Genomic DNA, 8,735 nt, shown 5'->3' on the forward strand with positions numbered 1-8,735 from the left:
GTCTTTCTCGATTTAAATATCTTTCTATTAAATCTTCTTAACCTTGTAGAGGACTACAGACATGCACACAGGTAGTTTGAGTGGTGTGGTGAGTCACTAGGTTACATCACCCAGCTTCAGGAATTTTGGCCAAGGTTTTGTCAATCACCCTACCACATTCTGTGCTAAACTGTCCTGAGGCAAATCCTTGTCACCATAAGATTGCACACATAGGACTTAGAAGCCCTACTGTACCACCACTGAGCATGAAAACGTTAATTCTTCAATAATTTGTATTATCTAGTTAGTATTAAATTTCCTTAACTTTCTTACTAAAAAAAAGTTCAAGAGGTGTATATAGTTTACCGGGGTAGTGAAGGCATGACCACAGGATCAGAAGGCTATCTGGTCACATTTTATCCATAGTCAAGAGGTGGGAAGGAAGAGATGGAGGACAGAGAAATAGACAGAGATAAAGTGAGACAGACAGAGAGAGAGAGAGAGAGAGAGAGACAGAGAGACAGAGAGAGAGAGAGAGACAGAGAGAGAGAGAGACAGAGAGAGAGAGATGGAAACAGAGACCCACAGAGAGATGAGCAACAGAGAAACAGAGAGAATGTAGGTGCATGAACGAGAGGCAGGGCTGGGCTGTAAAACTCTTCTCCAGGGCTTTGTCTCCTAAAGCTCCTGCAGCCTTCCCAGACAGTGCTGTTATCTGGAGACCAAGTTTTCAAACACAGAGCCTGTGGGGGCATTTCCCATTCAAACCACAACAGACACATAGGTTGGCCCCCAACCTAGCTATTGTAAACCATGCTGCAGTGAGAGAGTAGGAGATGTTCTCCAGACGAAAATAGGTTTCTCTTTAATAAACTTGTTTCATTTCCTCAATAGAGGGACTACTGGATCACGTGGTAGTTCTTGTCTTAATTTCTGAGGCATCTCTATTTTCCATCTTTACTATTTACTCTCCACTAATAGTGCACAAGACTTCTTGTTTCTGTTATCCTTGTCCAAATATAGTACCTTTTGTAATTCTGATAGCAGTGATTTTAAGCACTGTGGTGTAATATCTCACCAGGTTTAAGTTTTCTAACTTAATTATGTGTGTACATGCACATGATGCATGTGTGTATGCACAGTGTGTGTGTGTATATGGATGATGTGTATATGTTTATTTATGAATCATGTATGTGTGTATATGTATATTTATGATGCGTGTGTGTGCATGAATGTGTGTGTGTGTGCATGCAAGTGTGCACACTTGCACGTGCAGGCACATTTGTGCTATGGTGTGAAGACAGAGGACAACTTGTCGTAGTGGGTTCTCTGCTTGTACATCTACGGAGATTTCAGGCGCAGAACTCAGGTTGTCAAGCTTACAAGTACTTTTCCCTGCTCAGCAGCTCCCTGGCCACACTGTTATTTTAATTTGCCATTTTACAGTTGATTGATAAACTATATACAATCATGTACAGTCTTAAAGTGCATAGTTTTGAGAAATGATTATTTGGATCATTTCTCCAATTTTTCAACAGATTATTTATTGTCTTATTGAGTTATGTAGAAGAAATCTCTTTTGGGTTCTTAATGTACTTGAGATATTAACTTATCTGAAGTCAAGTGTGAAAGGCTTAAGCTCTCTGTGTAGTCCCATTTGTCTACTTTTGTAAATTTTTGCAATTTATCTGGACATCAAGAAGACAAGAAAGAAAGAGCATCATTGTCCAAATTAGTGGTGTGGAATTTTCCTCTCACATCTTCTCGTAAGGTTGGAGTTTCAAGTTTTCCACATAAGTATTTAACATATTTGGGTTTGACTTTGCTATGTGGCTGGGTAGAATATCATTCTTCCTCACGTGATTTCTGCTTTTCTGAACAGCTTTTTTTTTTTTTTTTGAAGCATATTCTTGGCACCTTAATTAACTATCAGTTAGCTGTGGGTGTGTGGGTTTACTTATGGGCTAGTTAGTGTATTTTATTGGTCTCTGTGCCTAATTTCATGCCAGTATAATAAGTATGTTGGTTCTCAGGGATGTGTAACAAACCCTAAAGTCAGTAAGTATGGAGCCTGCAATGTTGTTCTTTATACTTACGATTGCTGTCTTTCTTTGAAAGTTTCTGCAGTTTGAATTCTTAAAACAATTCAATTTTGTAGTATTATTTTAAATTTCTAAGACTAAAGTTCATATAGCATAATATATTTTAAATAGTACCCAGCAAAATGAAATAGTTTTATTTTTAATCATGTTTCTCATACATCCTTTTTTAATTAATTAAATTTTATTTATTTATTTTTATTGAAAAATAAAATAATTCATATTACATCTCAATTGCTATCCCATCCCGTGCATCCTCTCATTCCTCCCTCCCTCCCGCTTTCACCCCATTCCCCTTCCCTATGACTGTCACTGATGGGGACCTCCTCCCCTTGAATATGATCTCATGCATCCTTTTTGTACTGTTTTGTTGCTTTGTTTTTGAGAAGAGATGTCACTTATGTTGCCCAGGCTGGTCTCAAATTTCTGAATTCAAGTGATTTCTCAGCCTTTCAAATGCTAGAACTATATACACACATCATCATGGTAGAATATATGCATAGATGTATGTATGTATGTATGTATGTGTGTATGTGTGTATGTATGTATGTATGTATGTGTGTATGTATGTATGTGTGTATGTATGTATGTGTGTATGTATGTATGTATGTATGTATGTGTGTATGTATGTATGTGGAATGCTAGGACTACAGACATACATCATATGCTAGAATATATATATGAAATATATATATATGATTTGCTAACTATATTTTTATTTAGCTCTTTGTAAATGCTGTTTATATCTTACTAGACTATCCAACAATATAACAGAATATATGTATTTTTCATAAAGGGAAAGAAAGTGAAGTCTATTTTAAAATGAAAAGCAGATTGCTTTTTAAACTTGGATTTGACATATACATATATTATTCTTTTCCACAATAAAGTACAACCAAGGATGCTATTCTGAGAAGTAGACATGAAGCAATTAAATATACAAATTTCTACCATATTTAACATGTGATCTTTAATGAATTGGCAATCTACCCCTGCCTTTATTTGGTGAGTATCCAGGTTCTACTGAACCAGATAGCCTTTTTTTTTTTTTTTTAAGTTATTTACAGCCTACTGTTATCATCTGTAAATGCTTTATTGGTTTAATCTCATATGCAAATGCATATAAATACACACACCTGCATTAGTGCACAAGCATGCACACACACACACCAACGTCATCTAGACATGCTTTCAGGTGCAAATAACATAGCAAGGTCCTGAGTAAATATGGATTGTCTGCCATGTCTCCTGGCTTTGCTTTAGTAGATAAAAAATGGCAAGACTTTCTCCCAAAGGCTCAAGAAGCTCCATGATCACAAATTCATATTTCCTCATGCATCTCAGATAAAAAAAACACACAGAAAGGTAAAGAGGGACAGAAGGAACAGGAAGTAAGACAGGAGGGAGAAGGGGTAAAGGAGACGAGGGAGAGGGGTAGGGAACGGGGGAGAAATGTAGAGAGAAAGAAAGGGAAGGGAGAAAGGAAATGGATCATTTGGACCATGAAGCTACAAAGGAAGATGGAATTATGGGAAGAATTTGCATAAAGGTCTTAGACAAAGCACGACTCATCACCTATGGACACATATTACCAACCTGAAGAAAATTGGGCCTCTAGTATCCAGGGAAAAGAAAATATAATAGTAGATGGGTGGTTAATACTGTCTGCCCTAACAACTTACTGCTTACTAACACCTATTATGTAGGAGGCAAGAGACCTATTCATTTTAGATATCAAATGTCACTTAATTTTCTCAAGACTATAAAGTGGTTGTTTTTAAATATTGTTTGTTCTGTACATCTTATCAATAAGAGGAAGGAAGCTTAACCGTGGTCACAACTGGAAATGTGGCCTTAGCTGGAAATTAAGGTTGAGGCTCACATTCTTTCTACAGTGCCACACTGCTCACGCGTTTGCCGCCTGCCTGTTATCTATTCCTCATCCGGTTTGCCTCTGTACAAACATGATCACACGGTTTCTATCTTAATCATACCATAAAAAGCCTAAGTCATGTGCAATATGGATGTAGAAGATTATACACTGTCTTTAAACATGTTGAGTGTCCACCATGTGCTAAGCACAATGATTGTTAAAACAAAACAAAGAACCCCCATACACTGTTAATCTTCACTTCCAATTTCTTAACCCTACTTGCCTTCAAAATTAATGTCCATACATCCCTACGTAAAAGGTTTTGTTTTTTGTTTTTGTTTTTTTGTTTTTGTTTTTTTTTTGTTGTTTTTTTTTTTTTTGAGACAGGGTTTCTCTGTGTAGCCTTGGCCGTCCTGGACTTACATTGTAGACCAGGCTGGCCTCGAACACACAGCGATCCGCCTGCCTCTGCCTCCCGAGTGCTGGGATTAAAGGTGTGCGCCACCACGCCCAGCTCTAAAAGGGTTTTTAAAAAGCCAAGGCTGACGGTACAATTTCGGTTCAGCTACAAAAGGATATCACAGTTCAAAACCAAAGACGGTAATCCCGTGAAATCCTCTAAACATTTGGTTCTTGTGAAAGACATCAAAGTATTCTTAACTTGTAGATTAAACAAAGACAGCCAGGGCATCTGAACACTCACGCAGTGAGGACTTAGTATGTGATGGGCACTTCCTCAAAATTCTTTCAGGACAACAATACAAAGGACAGACTAGTTTCCTGGCATTTGAGGTTCCATTCTAACAGAGAAGAAAGGCATATAAGCCGTGGTAGTCAGGAACTTACTACTATTATTTTGCCAAATAGCCACATTGACAAACTATCTTCTAAATAGTTGTGGTTATACCCATAGATTTGTGCAGCGCTCCACCTTAGTCAGAGAAGCTTCTTACTGAACTCGATAACGGTTGCTGTAGAGACCGTGCTGAACATCTGTGACTAAATGCTTAGCCACAGATGGAACATCTATATCGACCTCCCCCATCCCTCTAGATCCTGGGAACATTGAAGAACTCACATCATCTGTGGTTCTCTGTACAAAATCCAGATAGTTAAACAGTCTGGGCTGAATGGGGGAGGAGCTACTGAGGCTCCGCCCCTAGGTGAGAGCTATTGTCAAGTGATGGCTGCTGGAAGACGGAGAGTCACTTTTCTTTGAGGGTATGGACACAGGTAGCTTTCTCATGACCCAATGGATGATCTCTCCCCGAGCACGTATAAGCAGCAACTAGCTGCATTCAGAGGGCTAAAATAGAGATATGTGTTTACAGAGTGTTCAGAGAGAACTGGGGCGGGAGGGGGGGCGTGTGTTTAACATATATTGCATACGCGTTTGGAATTCTCAAGGAATAAATAGAAATATTTTAAAAGATACTTTTAAATAGTGTGAGTGTTGTAAAGTAAACAAGATAGTAAGATAAAAAATAATAATGTACACAGATTAAAGAGCTGTCTATGAAGGATGACGTCTTGATGGCTAATAGGCAGCCAGGTCAGGTGTGGGCAAGAGATCTCCAGGTAAGGGACCTTAGGCCTGCATACAGGATATTTTACTGTTTTTTTTTTTTTTTTTTTTTTAATAGAAACAAAAAGAAGGTGACTGTTCAGGAGAAAAGTATTTCAGGAAGAGCTGATAAGAAAACAAGTACCGTGTATTTTATCCAAAGCACAATGAGAATTTTGATAAGTTTTACGTGAGGCGGGGTAACATAGTTTGCTTTTTAAAAACTCAGCGGAGCGCCTCTGTGGAATCTGAACAGGGTGCGGGAGGGGCAACTCCAGATGTCAGGGAGGTGGTTTGGTCACAGCTTGAAGAGCTGAACACGAATGAATGGATTCAAGATGCATGAGCACTAGGATAGCACTTGTGTTCTCATTCCTCCCGTTCTGTTGAGTTGGCAGCACCCTGGTATCGCATCCCACGCGGGTGCACGTTCTCTGATGAGCTGCGGCCACTGTTGTTGCGGCCTTCTGTAATGAATCCCTTACCGTGCCGGCAAAAGTCAGCCAGCCATGCAGCGTTTCCTCGTGAGTGGACAAGGCAGTCATGAGGCAGTCAGTTCACACAAGCCGCTTCTGAATTCAGAGCTCCTCATCCTTCTGGGGAAATGACAATGCAGTCTTTTTATAGCCACGGCCTGTCAGAGGTTTAACTCTGCATAATTTGCTACAACGAGTTATAAGTGTCTCCCTTTTCCTCTGAGTTCATGAAATTAGGATAATAGAAGTTAAGAGTCCCCCCCCCCAAAAAAAGGGCTGTGTTCTGGGGTTAATCAGTGTGTTCCTAATTGAAATTATGAGCCGAGTGAGGAGAAACACATGTTACTTCTTGGAAGCCCCCGTTGTAAATTTACTATGTCTGAATGTCCCTTTCTTCTGGAGAAATGATCTTAATTTAATTGCAGTGCGAGTCAATCATCATGTTGTTCTTTACAGTGAAACGTAGACAAAGGAGACAATTACCTAGCCTTTCCCTCCTTCGCTATTTTGTTATCCAAACCTTTCAGCTGTGATTGGTCAATCATTCTCAGAGTGAGCTTGGTGTACAAGGTTTAGGCTTCTTAAATTATGGGGGGAAGGAACTGTGTTGTACCAAATGAATTTCTATGTAGATCATTTCAATTTCTGTTTTCATCACTTTAGATGATGATAACTTTATGCACAAAGCACCAAAGAAAACTAGGGTGTAGCAGTTGTGTGGGTCATTTGAACAATAGATGGCTGAAACCCAAAGCAGTAAATCCTGGCCTCACGAATCCTTATAGGCCTCAAAATCCTGCTTTGAGGAATAATCCTGTTTATCAATATTCATAATATTGAAAATAGATCTCCACAGGTAATCAACGTGAGTGAACACTTTCTAGTAGAACACTAAATGTAATGATTCCTGTGGTGGTTTAAATGAGCTAACCCCTCTTGAGTCCTAAGCGTTTGGAATCTTTGAGCCCCTTTCGGAGGCTATTTGAGAAGAGTGAAGAGGTGTGGCCTTGCTGGAGGAAGTATGTCACTGGGGGCAGCCTTTGAGGTTATAGGAGACTTGTTCCACTCACACTGTGCTCTCTGCCTCTGGTTGTGGTGTCAGGGGACAAGCTTTTGGCTGTTCCTGTTGCTACAAGGCCTACACGCCACCATCATGGACTCAAACCCTCTGGCACTTAAACACTTCCTTTTATTAGGAGCCTCGGGCATGGTGTTTTACCACAGTTATAGAAGGATAACTAATACAATCCAAGGAAGGGAAAGAAATCAGAAAATAGCTAACAGCTTTTAAATCCAGGTAAGTTTAACTATAATCAAAATGCACTTTAGCTCTTGGGCTTGGTGGTGCAGTAAGCCCCAGACATGGTGGTGAAGCCTAAGCCACACTACAGTAGCAATGAATCTGCAAGCCCTGGTGCCATGGTGACGTGGAGGATGCGTCCTATGGGTCCCTGTCTGAATTATTCCCCACAGCCAAAAGGATGGTTCACAAAATCTTTAAGTGGAATTAGGTTTTTGGACCTTGACTTTAACATTAAAATACATACTAAGAATTTCTGGCTATGAAAGACAGCTAACCACTCTTTGAAAATCCTGCATTTCTGTCTGTTAATTACACAAATTAAGACAAAAAAGAGCTAAAATTGCTTCCCCGCTGTCTCTGAAACAGCAATGGGCTACATTAACTTGTCTTATCATAGAGTTTCCTGCTACGGTTTTCTTGTTTGGGTCTTAGATCTAACTGCTGGTTTGGAAAATGTATTGGGAACACTCCCAATACTGCTAAGATGTCCCTTCCCAGCCTCCTGACTACCCCCCATCTTCTTGCAAGCCTCCTCTTTTCCACAGCATCACGTGACTTGTTAGCCTCAAAAGTAATTGTCACAATAAAGCTAGCAGTACAGCTTTCTGACAACATAACTCAATTGCCACACAGCTCGGCATACCATTGACTGGGAGACAATCATCCCAGCTGACAGCTTTGTGTTCATGGGGCTTGGATGGCACTGTCATTCCTGGAACACTGTGAACCAAGAAGAAAGCTGTTGCTAAGTGCTTTCAAATTGCTATTTTCATATGTCTTGACTGCTATAACAAGGAGGAAAAATCTTCACAATTTGGAAGGCCTTCTGAAAATTAGCCCCTATGCACCAAACCTTTGATCTTTTGGTCAAACTGTCATTCTCTTGGAAAAAAGAAATCAGTTTCCTTGCGAATTTTCCAGCCTGCTCCCCAAACAATTGGTTACATAAGTTCTGAAAGCCAGACCCACAAAGCTGCCCTGTGTTTTGGAAAGTTCCCTAAATAGACGTAGGTAACAATAGCCCCAGCACGCAGTCTGAGGAGCGGTGCCCAGTGCTCCCAATCACTCTGCTCGGTTTCTCTCTCCCTTGGAATCTCTTTTTCCTCCTCCTCTTCTTTAAACATTTCCTCTTCCCTGACTTTCCCACCATCGCTGTGGGGGCTTTGCCCAGACTCTGGCTATACCACCCTTGCTTAGGCAAGGCTTCGGCATCATCTCAGGACAAAGGAAGTTTCCACATTTAGTTGTAACCCAGGTGAAACATTAGTTGTCACAGGGTGTTGGTGTCTCCCAAGGACAACTCTCTCATAGTCTTCCAAAACTTCTTCTGTCTTGGTGTTAGGAAAGAAAGGAGTTTCGTTGCTGTTGTTCGTTGCCTTGTTTCAGATTAAAACTACACAGCACTCCAAGACAGCTCTTGCTGTTTCTCACTTTTCTAAAA

This window comes from Acomys russatus, chromosome 6 (genome assembly GCF_903995435.1).
Source record: "Acomys russatus chromosome 6, mAcoRus1.1, whole genome shotgun sequence".
Taxonomy (NCBI): Eukaryota; Metazoa; Chordata; class Mammalia; order Rodentia; family Muridae; genus Acomys; species Acomys russatus.